Genomic DNA, 17,351 nt, shown 5'->3' with positions numbered 1-17,351 from the left:
TCTGCTCCTTTGTATGTAGTGTCAATTACCTATCCCTGTTCCTGTCCTGTCTCATGAACTTACTTCTGTATTTACTCAAGAGTAACTGGATTATGTACATACTGTACATACTGTATAATAAAGCTCAACCAAAACCAATCTAAGACTCCACAGCTGGTCTGTGTCGGAGTGCTGAGCTGTTTGACAACAGAGAGACTTCATAACAGCCCATCTGTAAAGGAAATTTGGGCTGAGTAAGACATTGCCCTCTAACCATGGCAAATATACCCCCAGTAACACCCTCTACCAGGGACGTCATTTGGGGGTCACCAAGGGTCACACCTTTGACTCCTGATTCCTACTTTGCTACCCCTATTTATTTATTTATTTTTTAATTGAAGCTCCTAGGCTGTGACCAGTGCCATCTGGCTCTTTGTTTCTGGAGTGGCTGGCTTTTTTTGTTAATGCTGCTTATAAAAAACAGGGAGTTCCACAAGTGTAACACTTTGAGCAGGGACCCTAAACCAGAAAGAATAGGAATAGCAAAAAATGTGTCTTTCTGGAATTCTATACCATAATTGCTAAACTCATTAAAGGGGTGAAAGGTCGTGTTCCATCACTTCCCGTGATGTCACTTTGAGGGTGGGGCCAAATAGAGGTCAGAGGTCAAGGGTTGTGTGTTGTCACTTCTGCTACCCCTGGCATTTTTGGGAAATGACGTCCCTGTCCTCTACATGCACAAATGAAGGCATGTTAAACGGTCTGAAAACCATAATACAGATTGCCTGCACGCTGGACGGCGTGCCAGGTCTCATTACGTGTTATGAAAAGGATCCATTAGAGGTGGCAGGTCTATCGGGTGGGTTGACAAGTGGATTTGTACTTGTCTTGAATTGTGCTGTAAAGCCTTGCCCTCCAAGGTCGGAGGATGCTGGGGTAGAAGGCTCATTGTCTGTGAACCCCAGAAGTTTCTGTGTTTGGCGGACACATTTTTGGGTAGGGATGCTGTGCCAGTTTCTGGTATCTAGTCCCTTGTTGGTTCACTCCAATCAAGTCATGCTTTAATGTCCTATTTTTCCCTCATCAAATCCTTATTTAGTTTAATCATAATCGTGCCTTTGCCTGTGACATTCATGACCCTTCACTGCCCTCTAGTGGTCACGGCCCATCTACTTGCAACAATATGTGAATGGTAATCGTTTTGTTTACAATATGTGCTGAGTAAAGCAATCCGTTTCCAGGCCACCTAAAGAGTTTAATTAAAAGCGGCTGTCAGAGTGGAGCGTTAATTGGGGAGTAAAGAGGGACTTTCCCCCATTATTATTTCGTCACATGTATATCTAGGCTTAGGCATTCTTTATGTTTAAATACTAGTGCTGAGATTTGGGGGTCAGGTTTTGGGTCAAATTAAGTGCAAATAATGGAGGTCGAGATTGAGGTAGGCGATCATTTCCAGATGACTTTTAGGACAGGTGACATTATAGTGAGTGATTAAAAGACCCAGCTTCCCTGTCCATTTCTGCATAGATGTCTGGGATTGAATCCTGTCCCTACCTATGCTGACTGTGACAGGACAACAAACATAAAAGTAGGACTAACTCTTGAAAGTGGCTGTCAAGTCACTACACTTCAGTAGCATTTGGATGAGAAGGAGGTTTCTGGTGGATTAAACACACATTATAATTATTATATCACAAACTACCACTATCCTAATTCGCAAAAAAGCAGTATTTATTCTGTGTGAGGTTGTGCATTCCTGCCTGCCAGCTATCGAAGACATACTACCAAAAACCGGGACTGCATTTTCCAATGGAAAAATAATGTTGATAAAGTGGGACAGGGCACCCAATTCCAGGACAGTCCCGGCAAAACCGGGATGTCTGGTCACCCTTTAATTGGATTCCTTACTGATGGATTTGAGATTTTGCAACTCATTGCTGCCTCTGTCCAGCATTTAGAGACACATGTTTGCTATGATTGCATTTTATCGGGTCGTCAGTTCTTTGTGATGAATTTCTTGCATTATGCTTGAGCGAGAGTTCAGAGCCTCAGTTAATATTCAGACATGGTCTCAATACCGAAAATGAGAGCCGAGTGTGCTTCAAGGAATATGTGACAAGAGTCGGGAGTCAGCATAATGGAACCGTTCTTTAATAAAATTTGCTCAGTGGCTCCTTGTGACACCATAACCTGGAAAACTGAACAAAATGCAACACTTCCTTGATGCCTCTTTGCAGGGACGTCATTTTACCAAAATGCCAGGGGTAGCAGAAGTTAAAAGGAGACGACCCTTGATGACATCACAGGAAGTGATGTAATTTGACCCCACCCAGAAGTGACATCATGGGAAGCGATGGAATATGACCTTTCACCCTTTGCCAAAACAGGAAGTGGCCTCACATACCATTGTTCCTAAGAACATTACGGAAATATGGTTATAATATCACTATAATGTGATATACATTTCATACAAGAATGGATCACCATATGCATCGTTAATATCAGTGTGTATAGGCCCATATTACCACATCACTGTGAACGCAAGCAGACGTCCAAGGCCAAACGATAATGATGTGCTATTATATAGCACTTACACTTAAGCACTTTATGTAGAACAAATATACATACAATATCACCCAACCGGTGTTGGTACTCATTTATTGACCTCAGAGGGATGAGTTGAGGTGCTTAAGAACAAACTAGATCAGTGACTTAAGTGTGCCTGAAATAAATCTTTAATAGCAATTGTATAGAATTCCAGAAAGATTATTATTTGTTTCGGATCTTACCCACGCCCCCCCTACCCCCACCCACTCCTCTTCTTGATGCTCCATGCTTTACTCCACGTTTTTGGCCATTTATTTCTTCCCTTTTTTGTATGGGCAACCTTTTCTCGGCTTGTGCATTGCAGTGGGTGTCACCTGCTTGGCAACCCTCTGGCTCGTGGCATCTCGCAGCCTAAATGCCTGGTGCCCATTCGTGTACTGCCACCTAATTGTCAGGCTCCAGTCTTGCTCAGGGGGGTCACAGTGAGCTGGCAGCATGTTGCCTGCCAATTGCCCTCAATGATGGGTGGGCAAGCTGAGCGAGCAAGAGGGGAGGGTCTGGTGTTTGTTAGGTGTGAATAGATTGAACGATAGATAATTCCTCGCTGAGGCACCTACGCTTTGGTACTGACGGATGTAATTGAGACCCGTAGCTTGACTCAGAATGCACAAATATACAGATTTGGGGCACCTTATATACATTACTGGCACCTTATATAGAGTTGCTTTGCTGGGCATTTGAGAAATCAAAAAGTGAAAGTAGGACGGGGAAAATGAGCCAGCCCAGGTTCAGGTGAGGCCATTTAGGGCTTCCTTCACATACCCCCTTTACCTTTCTCCTCAGAGACACCCTCCTGCCAGATGAGTGCTTGGCGAAGCTGGATCTGAAGGTCTCTTACTTCAATATTCCCATTGTTGCCCGGCACTGCCCATTCCTTCAGTTCCTTAGGGGGAGGCAAGAGGTTTCTTCTGCTCCCTTGGCCTTCACTTCGACAGCTGCCAGTCTGTTTTCTGGGACTGGTCACTGCAGGTGGGCGCAGCCCCCTTCGGAGAAGAGGCCTGGAAGCCTCTGCTGGCACGGGAGTCGCTGGGATCACATCGGTGTCACCAAATGAAGGCACTCCCCTATACGCTCACACTGGAAAAAAATGACAGTTCTCTAGGGAAAAAGGCCCAAGACACCGCTTGCAAGGATAACAAGTATTTATTTCTACAACGTAGAAGTGCATCAGCAAAGAGCTCTGCTTCCGTTAAATGTTCTGAGTTCTGTCGGCATGCGTCACACGTTATGAGCACAAACAAGGTCACTGATGATGCAATTTCATACAGTACAAATCTATAACACAAATTGGCGGAGCCCTGTACATGGAGAGACTGCTCCATGGGGGATGACAGGCCATTGGTCCATCTTCATCTGTCCTTTGTCCACGTGGGTGCTTCTATGCTCATTATCCGGGGTAAGGTTGGCCTAACAATTCGCTATTTGGAAAAACCATGTTAATTTATTTATTTAACAGTGCACCTGGCAAACACAGAGATGGGTCACAGGATTTAGGGGGGGACCAAGTTCACGGTACCCCTCACACTTCACTCACTCCCAGACAAGTCCGCAACTTCCACGGCCTTACACCTTCATTTTAGGCTATATTTTGAAATCACCCTGAACCTCGCAGCACAAATCACGTGAACCGATTATGAAATCAAGATAACCTTGTTTTCTGATTTTAGTGATCGATCGAGGGGTGTAACAGTTTTATGGTTGGTGGTCTGGGTTTGGATGGTACTGTGGTGTGTGGGGGTCTTAATATAAGAGCATTGTAATGCTATATTTCTGGTGTGGGGATCATTGGGAGGCCTTGCTATCTGTTCCTTGGACCATCGCAATTACCAAAGAGGCGCTCTGCTCCCTTCTCATGACGTTGCAGAGCACCTTCTTCCCAGGGCACGAAGGCCTGTAACTTTTAAGATAATGAACGGTTTATGAATCTCTGAATCCTGCCCAGGGTGTGGGTGATGTCCACGTTAAGGAAGGGGAACTAATGCTAACCCATTTAGTGTTTTTTTGCTGCGCTTGGGCCCACGTTCCAAAATGGCTGTCACTAACTAAGATAGATTTCACACTCCCATCTACTATTTAGCCTCTAATGTATGCACTAACGTGATTGTACACCCCCCTTAGTGTGTACACCCTTGCCGCCTGTATGTGCTCTCTAACATGTGTCTCTCATTCAGTATCACCTAGGGTAGTGGGAAGACCCACTCTCGTTCCCACCATTAGTCATAAATAAACAACCTTGTTTGAATTAACACCATTTGGAACAGTGGAGGGAAATTTGCGACCTCCAGAGTTTTTGGCCTACAAATCCCAAGATCCCACACCATATGCTAATTTAGATAAGGAGAATGGGAGGTGTAAACCAAAACATCCAGAGTGCTGCAGGTTGCCCACCACTGATTTAATGTAACCGCTGCTGTCCTGCATGTCTATCCTGCTTTCCCCTTGGACTCCATTTCCGCCTGAAGATTTTTTCACACTTCAATATTGCTTTAAAGAGAGGCTTATATCCAGTTCATCCAAGGTTTGCCTGCATATTTCATTTGAAAAATGGAGAATATACGCACTTCATTCTCTTCTGTTTCTCCTTCTTCGGTTGCCATTTCCTCCTCTTGAACTCTTGCTTGATTGGACTAATCCTTCTGTTGCCACTCTCGAATCCCCCCTAGTCCTCTCACCCCTTCAGGGAGTCCACTGCTTCTGCCTTCCCTTCTGGCACAGGTTAAATGTTCACTTTCTTGTGCTGCTGTTTGTCTTAACCTTCAAAGCTTTCCCTTGATCCTTCTCTTCCCTCTGTCACATGTATCTCGCCTTCCTTTTCTTTCCAAACTTCTGGAAAGGGTTGTTTACCCTCAACCTTTATTCTAACACCCTTCTCTCCGCACTCCAATTTGTTTTTTCAGCCCTGTTATTGGACTGAAACGCCCTTCCCCATACTAAGGTTCTTAATTCTTGACACTCAAAACTATGTTTACTGTCCTAATACACGGGAGGATAGCTCAGGGGCAACACGTTCGCCTCGGTAGAAAGACAGCGCAGAGCAACACAGGCTCGAAACCCAGTCCTGCGCTTAGCGTTACAAAAGATGAATTAATGAATGAGACCTCTATATAGTGTTTGATGCAGTGGACCATTCAGCAGCTGCGTTTATTTCTTTCTTCCTTTGAAAACCTTGGCACAGCTCTCTTCTGATTGGCTGCCGATATCTCGGGTCAATACTATTGTGTCTTGGACTTCTGTTGATTCCTCTACTTTGCCTTTAAGCTGTGACTTTCCCTAAGGTTGACTCCTTGGGCATCTTATTTACTCTCTATAGTATTCCCTTTTCGTCCATTATCCAGAAGTTTTTTGTTTTGTTTGTTACAGTATCAGGGGTGGGAGCTCCTCTGCGGGGTGGCTGTAAGGGTCAGGTACCCCTCCCAACCTAGGGTAGCAGGCCTATTGGGTTGTATGCCATAGTTGACCGTTGAACGCCACCGCTTTCCCTGCTGATTGTATTTGGTAGTGCTGTCTGTTACACCTTGTCAGGTAAGGACAAAGGTAGTGAATATGGCAAGGGAAATGTGCAAAAATCACACAGTGAATACCTTTGAGTCAAACAACATGCACACAGGAACCAAGACACATGTATACTAAAACCCAGGAGTGCAAATAGAGCGTGACAACAATACAAATATATAAAAAGGGATGTGGGGTAAGCACTTAGAAGCTCATTATGACTGCAAGGAAAATCGGCAAGCTCCTTACCCCAAATTGCTGTTACAGGTACTGACAGCACTAAGCCCACGTAGAGGGCAAGCAACGACAGGATCTGTGATCTAACACTCTTGATGGTATTGAATAAGATAACTTAAAAACAGTACTCACGAGGACGAGAAATACCACTTGAATGTCAGCAAGCCCACAAACCCTGTTGATCAAACAGGGACCCAGAAAGGCTATAACAGCAATGGGAGGATAACTAAATACATAAGACTCAAGACAAGGGGCAAGTAGGAATAGTGATTACAGAATAGTGCGGATAACATAGGCATTCACACAGGCGCTAGCTACAACAGCACACCACACCTAATAATCAATGGGAAATAAGTGCAGAAGTGCAAGGGAAAACATGGAATGGATTCCAAGAGAAAGTAAAGGAACAGGAGCAGGGAAAAACTAATTTACAAAGGCAAACTTCCCCCACCCATCGAAGGAAAAAGGCAGGAAGCTAAATCTATAAAGAGGAAAGACTAAAGCATCAAGGTTTACAGCAGCAAAGGGCAAAGTCAAAGAGAAACAGAACACAAGCAAACTGGGCTGCACCAAAAGGGAAAGCACTGAGAAAGGCTGCCTATAAACAGAGGAATACAGAAAAGGAATCTAGGAAGCAGGAATCAATTAAGCACATACATTCAATATCCAGGGAAAAGGAGCAAGGAATAGAAACTTGGAACTAGGCACAGGCTAAGAACCAGGAATAAGAGACCAGTCACAAACAAGAACACTGCATCAATGACCAGCGCTGGACTGAAGCAAACTGGGGCTTTTAAACCTGCTTAACGAGCACACGCAGCAGGTGAACTGCTTGCTGCACTTGCAGCCACAGGTGTTGACTATCCGCCACCCAGCCTTGTCCTGTAAGGGTGGAGATGAAGCTGTGGGCCAGGCATTCTGGGAAGCATAGTCATTTGATTAAAGCAGCATACTGGCTGCCAAAAACCTGGAATGGATCCGGAAGGGAAGTAGCTTGGAAAATAAGGATTTATCGCTCCCAATTCATCACAGCACTGTAGCATAAGGTTCGGAAGGAAATTCCAGTAGGGAATAAACCCCAAATCATGCCTCCGAGTGGTGGGAGGAAGGAGTGTCATTCTGTATTTTTAAAATGATTTTATTTATACCACACACAGAGACAAGCCCAGAGGCATAGGTACGCCAGAAATACATACAACACACAACAGAGAGTTCCACAGGAGTTGGAGAATGAGAAGAGAGGGTCATGGAAGGCACAAGGTTAGGTTGTTGGCATGAGTTTACTCAAAAAGGTACGTTTTCAGCCTGCTCTTAAAGAGTTTAAAGTGAGTGCAGGACCTCAGGTCTAAAGGAAGGAGTTCCATATCCCTGGGGCAGCATGAGGAAAAGATCTATGCACCACATAAGAACGATGTGCTCTTGGTGTTTCTAGCAAGCCAGTGTTGTTATATCTCAGCACTGTGCACTCTGATAGGCGTGAGATATGACTGGCCAGATACTTGGGGGCTTGCCCTGAAAGACAATTGTGCGTAATCCACAACACGCAATAGATAATTGGTTGTGAATGTGGAGCCAATGTAATGCTCTTCTAGCAGTTGTGATGTGTTCTCTCCTTTGCAGACCTGCTACTATGCGCACTGCGTTGTTCTGAAAACATGGCAAACAGTTGAGTGGAGTGCTGTAGTCTGTGGAGATGTTGTAGGAAGGTGCACTTGAGGTATCTTGCATGTGAGAGAGTGGTAGATGTCATTCTGCTTGTTGTTGAAGGAAAGGAATAGAGTGGGCCTCTGGAGGGTGTAACATAAGAGTGTAGTGGTTGAATGAGAATGAGGGTGAGAGTGGGACTGAGAAAGTGAGAGAGTGAAAGGGAAGAGCTGTAGAGTGGGAGAATGGAAGCAGGAGGAAGTAGTCCGTAGGAGAGGGAGGAGGTAGAGATGGTGAAGTGGGCGATGACCGGAGGGCCATAAGTGGAGAGAGATGGGAGGAGAGAGAAAGAGAGAGGAGCGGGAGCAAGAGAACTGGAAGGAGTAATGAAAGGTAAGAAGATGAGACAAAAGAGGGAATTGGAGGAGAGGGGAGACTAGTCTGTTGGAAGGTGTAAGAAAGGGAAATGAGCAAAAGAGAGGGAAGAGAAGGAGAGTGTCTGACAAGACATAGGCACCATTCAGAACCCTAATAGGAACATTATTGTGGGACTATTAGACTGCAGAACACCCCCAGGAACCCCGAGGTGGAGTACGTTACATAAGGCCTTGGCCTTCCGGCCCTTCCGAGGCAAGGAGGCTAGCTAAGGCAGCAGGTATCACTGAACTATCGTCCCCGCGTCACCCGTAGTTGTTGCAGAAGCCTGGGGTTAGGGTGGAGGGAGCTCATGGAGGTTGAGGAACCAGCCAGAAACAGCTCTTAGCCAGGCATGCCTAAAAGATCCAAAAACAATTTAACAGGCCTGCCAATAAAACCCCATGAGCCATCTATCAGACTACGTGGCCCTCCAAGACGAATTGTCCTTTTCCCCCCAGTTACTCACCTATTGCCGACTTCCTCGGTGCTTGCTCACTCTCCAGCTTAACTCTGCTAAGACGTGGCTTCTATTCTTCCCGGCTCCTTTCTGTTGGTGTCGTCCTCCTCCTGCATCTATTTGCTTTATGCGGTTATAGGTTAAAGGATCGAAAAAAAGGGTCGAATGGTCAAAGGATCAACTCAAAAGTACCAAAAACAAAAGGATCGAATTTGATTTTTTTAAAAACTTTTTTTTTGTTTTGTTTTTGTTCCCCCTCCCAACCCCTGTTTTTTTGGTAAAAAACAATTTTTTTTTACCTATACGAAAACCAAAAAAATATCTATAATTAAAAAAAATAATTAGATCCTTTTGTTTTCGGCCCTATTGTGTCGATCCTTTTTCATTCAATGCTTTAACAGGACAGTGTTTTATGCTGCTTCTCCCCTTGTAACCAATTTGTCACGTTTAATTATTCTCTTTCTTTTTACCTCTGCTCTATCGCTCTTTCTAGCTGGCGTCCCCCTTTTTGTCCTGGCATTTGCTGTGAACCTTCAACTCGATTTTAAGCTTTGCTCGTCACCTCCTCTTTCAGCTTCTTTCTTAGACTTTCTAGGCTGACTCTCTTTTTGGGCACAGCTTCCACTTAACGGTCTTGTTTTAGCTCAGGCCGACATTTCCATTGTTTGTTTATTCACCCCTCGCTCGCTTCGATGCTCTTCTTTACTCACTAGCTGTTCCTCCTCCCAGGGGCGTTGCTAGGGGGGGCTAAGGGGGCTATAGCCCCTGATCTTTTGGTTGTAGCCCCGGATAGAATCTCAGGAGCTACAGACAAAAGGCTAGCTAGCCCCCAGTCCCAACAGTTCTGACATCAGCTTAGCCCCGGGTCTTTTCCAGACCTAGCAACTCCCCTGCCTCCTCCTCATTGGGCCCAGTAGAGTTCCCATTCTTTTTTCACTTTTTGAAATGCTCCTCCTTTATCGCTTCATTCTGCCCCCACCCCATTCTTGCCTTGCTTCACTCTTCTCTTAAGTTCCTAGTAACCGCCAAATGGGGAAGAAACGCGAAGCAAAGAGTGAAGGATCCCCCGGCATCGGTTGCAGCGCGGGAGACCCTTCCAAACAGAAACGATGCATTCTAGTTGCAGCATGAGTGGAGCGCTGTCAGGGGCTTTAAGTTTTGTCCAACCTTCATGGCGGAGGGTTAGAGGTGGCGCTCTGGTCCAGACCATCAGAAATAAAACCATTAGCTGGTTCATCCTGCCATGACTCATTGCCACGGCCCAGGTTTCTGTAGACATGTGGTTTCCCATTGCCAGCCGGGGGTGGCATCCTTTCTGCGGTTCCAGCTTCCTTGCTGGGTGCTCCCCATAATTATAATTGTTCTTTTATTACGCGCCCAAGACCGGGATTTGAACCTGTGTTTCTATGCGTTGTCTTGCTTCCAAGACAAAGGCATTGCCCCTGAGCTATCCTCCTGGCCCATAGGGAATGGGAGCACTGCTTGTTTGCCGTCAGCCGCTTGGGCTTCTCCTCAGTAAGCGGTGCTCCCCAACCAGGAAGAGGAGGGCAGTGTAATTGATGCTGGGCCTGCCACCTTCCAAGGCTAGGTTGCAAAGCCTTGCCAGGCTGCTTCTGACAGATGTGGACCGGATGGAGAGAAAGGATTGGGGCCCCATACTGCTGCAATCAACGCTGGCTGTGCCTGGCATATGCAGCCCATCTGTAAAGGAACATTGGGGCGAGCAAGACATTGCCCTCTAACCGTGGCAAATATACACCCTCTACAAGGTATGTTATTTGGGGGTCATCAGGGTTCGCACCTGCAACCCCCTGAGTTCTCCTTTGCTATCCCATTTATTTTTATTTGTTATGTATGCTCCTGGGCTGTGCCCAGTGCCATGTGGCTCTTTGTTTCTAGAGTGACTGGCTTTTTTATTGAGGCATCTCTAAAAAAATACTAAAAAAAAAAAAAACTATAAAAATCACGGGGTTCCACAAGTGTAACACTAGCAGTGACTATAAATAAGAAGGAATAGGAGTAACAAATAATGTCTTTCTGGAATTCTATAAAATAATTGCTAGACTCATTTAAGCAGTGAAAGGCTGTGTACCATCGCTTTCCCTGATGTCATTTCGGGGTGGGGCCAAATGAAATCACTTCCTGTGATGTCATTAGAGGTCAAGGGTCATGTGATGTCACTTCTGCTGCCCCTGGCATTTTTGGGAAATGACGTTCCTGCCCTCCACATGTAAAAATGAAGGCAGGTTAAACGGTCTGAAAACCATAATGGAGTTTGCCTGCTCACTAGACAAAGATCCACTAAAGGCGGCAGGCTGTATCGGGTGGGTAGGCTGAACGGATTTGTACATGTCTTGAATGGTGCTGTAAAGCCTCGCCCTCAAAGGCCGGAGGATGCTGCGGTAGGTAATTTATTCTTCTGTAGAAGGCCCATTGTGTGTCAACCCCAGAGGTTTCTGTGTTTGGCGGCCACATTTTTTGGGTAGGGATTGCAGGAACGTCATTTCACCAAAACAGGAAGTGGCATCACATAGCATTGTACACTACGAAAAATATGGTTGCGATATCACTATAATGTGATGTACATTTCATACCTGAATTGATCGCCATATGTATAGTTAAGATCAATGACAATGCTGTGTTATTATATAGCGCTTAAGCGCTTTACATAGAAGAAATATACACCCAATATCCCCCATCCTGTGTTGGTACCCATTTATCGACCTCAGAAGGATGAAAGGCTGAGTTGAGGCATTTGAGAACAGACTAAATCAGTGACTCACCCCCTGAAGTGAGCCTGAAATAAACCTTTCATGAGTCTAGCAATTATTGTATTGAATTCCAGAAAGACACATTTTTTGGCATTCCTATTCTTTCTTATTTAGGGTCAGTGCTGAAAGTGTTAGACTTGTGGCCCTCGTGTTCTTATTTTTCTTATTTTTTTAAGGGGCTTGAACAAGAAAGCTAGCCACTCCAGAAGTAAAGAGGCACATGGTGCTGACCACATCCCAGCAGCTTGCATTGCAAAACAAGGTCGCAAGGGAGACTACAGTGGTCGCACTTGCGACCTCTGGCGACCCCCAAATGACGTCCCTGAGGGATTGTGCCAGTTTCTGGTATCTAGTCCCTTGTTAATTCTCTCCAATCAAGTCATGCTTTTGTCCTATTTGTCCCCTCATCACGTGCTTATTTCGTTTAATCGTAGTCGTGCCTCTGCTGGTGACATTCATGGATCTTCACTGCCCTCTAGTGGTCTAGGCCCATCTACATGTGAAAAGTTGTGGATTGGATATGTGCAGAGTAAAGCAGTGATTTTCAGGACCACCTAAAGAGTTTAATTAAAGCGGTTGTCGCAGAGGAGCGTTAATTGGGTAGTAAAGAGGGGCTTTCCCCCCTTTTTATTGTTTCACTTTGATATCTAGGCTGAGGCATTTTTATGTTTAAATACTAGTGCAGTGATTTGGGGGCGGGTTTTTGTACAATTAGGTGCAAGTATTGGAGGTCGAGATTGAGGTAGGTGATAATTTTCAGATGACTTTTAGGACAGGTGACGTTCTAGTCTGTGATTTAAAGGCCCAGTTTCTCAGCCCCTTTCTGCATACATGTCTGGGAATAAATCCTGTCCCTACCTGTGCTGCCGGAGTATCGGATTCCCTACTGATGGCTTGGAGATGTATAACTCATTGCTGCCACTGTCCAGCATTCAGAGACACATGTTTGCTATGATTGCATTTTATGGGGTCTTCAGTTCTTTGTGATGAATGTCTTGCATTATGCTTCAGCGAGAGTTCAGAGCCTCAGACATGGTCTCGCTACCAAAAATGATAGCTGAGTGTGCTTCAAGGATTATGTGACAAGAGTCGGGGGTCAGCATTATGGAAGTGCTCTTTCATAAAATACCCTCAGTGGCTCAGTGTGGCACCATAACCTAGAAAACTGAACAAAATGCAACACTTCCTTGATGCCTCTTTGATAAGCTCCTCACCAGGAGGATGTACTGCTCTGGTGTGTTCTCTATGGTTAGTTGTTGGCCCTTCTGGATAAGTCAACCTTTGGGATCCCACTCACCGTCCACCCCGAATGGGGTAGATTTGATGGAAAAAATGTTACCTAATGGAGAAGTGAACGAATCTATTTTAGCGAAAATCGAAATGAACCTTTTACTTTTTAACCTTTTCTTTTTTTTAAATGTGGGGGAGAGCCCCCACAGCTCTCACTCACCCCTACCTTCCCTAACTTTTACTTTTACCCCACACCCCACCTATTATGGACTACACATATGCAATATTACCTACCATTTTGGGTCAAATAAATGTGGTCACTTCTCCTTGTGTAACATTGCATTCGGTTAAATCTACGGTATCGGTCCACCCCCCACCTCTGTACTCTGTGCTTAGGCTTTGGGGCCTCCGGTGGGGCAGCCTCTTTCAGATCTTACCCCCTCTCACCCCCCCCCTTCTTGGTGCTAAATGCTTTACTCCACGTTTTTGCCCATTTATTTCTACCCTTTTTTGGACGGGCAACCTTTTCCCGGCTTGTGCATTGCAGTGGGTGTCACCTGCTTGGCCACCCTCTGGCTCGTGGCATCTCGCAGCCTATATGCCTGGTGCCCATTCGTGTAATGCCGACTCATTTTCAGGCTCCAGTCTTGCTCAGGGGGGGCACAGTGAGCTGGCAGCATGTTGCCTGCCAATTGCCTTCCATGGTGGGTGGGCAAACTGAGCGAGCAAGAGGGGAGGGTCTGGTGTTTGTTAGGTGTGAATAGATTGAACGATAGATAATTCCTCGCTGAGGCACCTACGCTTTGGTACTGACGGATGTAATTGCGACCCGTAGCTTGACTCTGAATGCGCAAATATATAGATTTGGGGCACCTTATATACATTACTGGCACCTTTTATAGAGTTGCTTTGCTGGGCATTTGAGAAATCAAAAAGTGAAAGTAGGTTGGGGGAAAGGATCCAGCCCAAGTTCAGGTGAGGCACCACTTTACCTTTCTCCTCTGGGATGCCCTCCTGCCTGGTGAGTGTTTGTCGAAGTTGGATCTGAAGATCTCCTACTTCAGCATTCCCATTGTTGCCTGGCACCACCCATTCCTTCCGTTCCTTAGGGGGAGGCAAGACGTGTCTTCTGCTCCCTTGGCCTTCACTCCGACAGCGGCTGGTCTGGTCTCTGCGCAGGTGGCGTGTTTGAACCTCTGCCTGAAGGACCTGCTGCCCATAGCTCAAAGCCTGACCTTGTTGCCAGACCATGTTCAGCTCACCTTAACCCTACTCCACTCCCTGGGGTTCTTAGTGAACAGTGTAATGTTGGTATTAGCCCCCTCTGGGACGTTGGAATAGTTGGGTTTCCTGGTGGACTCTGTTGCAGGCCTTCCAGAGCTCTGACCTGCCTATGCTCTCTGCGGCACAAGGTCTGCAATCTCCTCTCCCATCCGAGCCGCTCGCTATGTTGTCTGGGTTGCATTCTGGGCCTGCTTTTAGCTGCCCTCATTGTGGTGCTGCTGCTGCATTACAAAGGTCTCCAGCACCGGAGGGCCTTCTGCTTGTGTCGGAGCCTCTGACACGATAGCGTGATCCAATCGCTCAAAGAGTCAAGGCCAGAACTCGTGTGGTGGCTGGACCATTTGGAAACATGCATGGGCATATTATTTCTGGTATGTCCCTGGACCTCGTCTTGGACCAAACTCGTATGGGGCACATGCATGGGCTTATTGCTGGTGGGTGGGCAGCACTTGGTCCACGAGGGTGTGACTCTTGCACATCAACCGCAAGGAGTTATTGGCATGCAGAACATTGCCAGGGCGGGCGATGATTGCACTATTCAATTGCTAATGGGCAAAGTGTTGGCCGTCCATTACAACAATTGCCTGGTGGGTACATACTCCCGCGCCTGGCAGACATGCCCATGGATGTCTGGCGTTGGTGCCTGGACTAAGGAGTCGCCCTACCGTCAAATAGCATCCTGGACTTACACAATGTTGTGGCAAATTTGAGCTCGGGACATTAGTGGAACTCCAGTAAGCGCATACATTCTGCAGTTTTCACCACCCTGAATGTGAGGTAAGGCCCTTTTCATGTGGACCTCTTCGTCTTCCTATTTTCCTGCCAGTTGACCAGGTTCCTCAGCTGCCCTGGAAGAGGTCAGATGTTCGGTATCAACCCTGGGACATAGAGGTAGCCCTTTGTGCATTTCCCTGCAATTCCTTGCTTTCGCAGGCGATTGTCAACCCGCTGCTTCGGCACCCCCTTAGTCTTAGTGGCCCACGTGGACCTCTTTGTCTTCCTACTTTCCTACCAGTTGCCCAGGTTCTTCAGCTGGTGCTTGGATCCCATGGCAGAGGTCAGATGTTCTGCTGCAACCCTGGGACCTGGAGGGGGACCTTTGTGCATTTCCCACAATTCCATGCTATCGCAGGCGATTGTCATGACCCGCTGTCTTGGTCTTCGTAGCCCATGTCTGGGCAGCCCACTGGTGGTTCCCCTTACTCCCCATAGTGCCATTTTACCTGAAACCGCATGTAGGCATCACTTATTGGTGATGACTGGCCTCTTGACTCCTCTTGCCTGGAGGACATCCAGTGTCTGGGCACTCCGAGGACTTTCGGCAGATAGCTGGTTCTTCTCTGTGAGTCTTGAGTCTTCAGTGTCAGACAGCGGCCTGGGAAATGTCTCATTGGTGCCTATAATAGCACGTGGATCCTGATTGGAGGCCCACAGTGCATTTGGAAAACTTTCTGGTCTCCCTTTTCGAGTTTGTTTTTCAATGTAGGATGGTGAATTGCTATCCCTCGGGCATTTTGGATGGGCACGAGCTGGTTGATGGCCTCTCATTCTGCTGGTGCCCCAGTGGGTGTCACACCCTCATTGGCCTGTGGTCAAAGGCCATCCCTGGAACGGTGCAAATGGTTGCAAATAGTAGTGGAACTGTTAACAGTATAAAACAAAGTAGTGGCACTCTGCTCCTGCTAACTTCGACCGCTGTTCACAAGGCAGATATGAACCGTTCCATTTTTAGGCCCATTTAGCTGTGGTACCATGTAATTTAGAGCACGTTCTGGCCGAGCCCGTCTGAAGGATATTTGTAGTATGGGTGAACTGCTCTCGCGTGTCCTCCTTTTTGGCCTTCTGGCTCAGGTCAACGCCCCCCCCCTCCGCCCCACCACCACCACCGCCCTTGAGTATAAATATTGTTTCCTGGCTCCCACAAGCTATATCTGCTTATATTTTTGTGCAAAGTATTTGAAATAATTGCTTTTTGAAGAGCATGTGTCCCCCCCCTGCCCCTCCTGCACCGCATACATCATTAAGGCCTCCCTAGTGGGCCCAGCCTCACACAGGGTCGAAATGGGCCATATAATCGTCTCGGGCAGAAATGAAAGAGTGTCCATAGTTGCAAATGGCTCTTCATTCCTTTTGTGCCACTGTTTGAGTAGTACCCAAGGGGTAGTTTTTTGATAAAATGTGATGCAAAGTGTGCATTTTAATGACATATTTATTCAGCAACATTGGTCAAAACTATTATTTGCAAAGTGAAGTAACTCCTCAAACTGGCCAACAGTGGGCAAAATAAATGGCCCACTTTGACCCAAAAAACAGCCCCACACCAGCATTTTGTGTTTTTTGTTTGGCCCAGGGCCGATTGCCCTATAAGCCAGTCCGAGCCTTGACCCAGAGTAGGAAGACCCCTGCCATAGAATGAGGATTTTCTCAAGTTTCGCCTAGGGGATTTGGTGATTCTGGTAGACGCAGGGGCTTGTCTTATCAAGCCCTGCCCTGCTTGCAGTCAGTGGAGGCCTTTGGTCTCTGCTATGGACTGGTGCCCCTCACACACCCATTTCTCTTTCTTCGAGACTCGCGATTGATGATATGATATTTTATATATAGCGCGCCCATAACAAGTGGTTTGCCTCTGCCGTCCTACCCTCAGCGGTTGGCTTTTATGCTTTTCAGCACCTTCGAAGGGACTTTTATTGTTGGATTTTACTTAGTTCTCATGCTTATGACGTTTCAATGAGCTGGCGAGGGTGTTTTTCTTAGAGACGTGCCATCATTTTAGCCTAGTCCTCTTTATGAGAATCCCGATTTCCCTACACGAAACTGGGCAAATACCTCTGTGCATGGAAATACTCTGCCATGTTTGGCTGCACTTAATCCATGCTCCCTGCTTTCCCCTTATGCCAGCAGTATTCAAACTGTGGGTCGCGTCCCCCTGGGGGGGGGGGCGCAGCCTCATGTCCAGAAGTTCCCACACCCAGACTGAATAAAAAAAAAAAAGTTTTTCTTTAATACAATTTTGGGGGGGGGGGGTATAGAATCTAGACAAAAAAAATCTGGTCTTCAGCATGCAATGAATATTGTGTGTAATGGCACCCTTTACCTGCCTACGGCTATCATTACACTCAATTTATTTCTGTCTAGATTCCAGATGGAAAGACATTAAGTGTAAGGATAGCCGTGTACAGGTACATGGTACCAATAGATACAATATTCATTGCATGCTGAACATCAGATTTAGT

The sequence above is a fragment of the Ambystoma mexicanum genome, chromosome 2p (genome assembly GCF_040938575.1).
Source record: "Ambystoma mexicanum isolate Mex_15411 chromosome 2p, UKY_AmexF1_1, whole genome shotgun sequence".
Lineage (NCBI taxonomy): Eukaryota > Metazoa > Chordata > Amphibia > Caudata > Ambystomatidae > Ambystoma > Ambystoma mexicanum.
The sequence above is the reverse complement of the archived record's forward strand: the minus strand, read 5'-3'. Positions refer to the sequence as shown.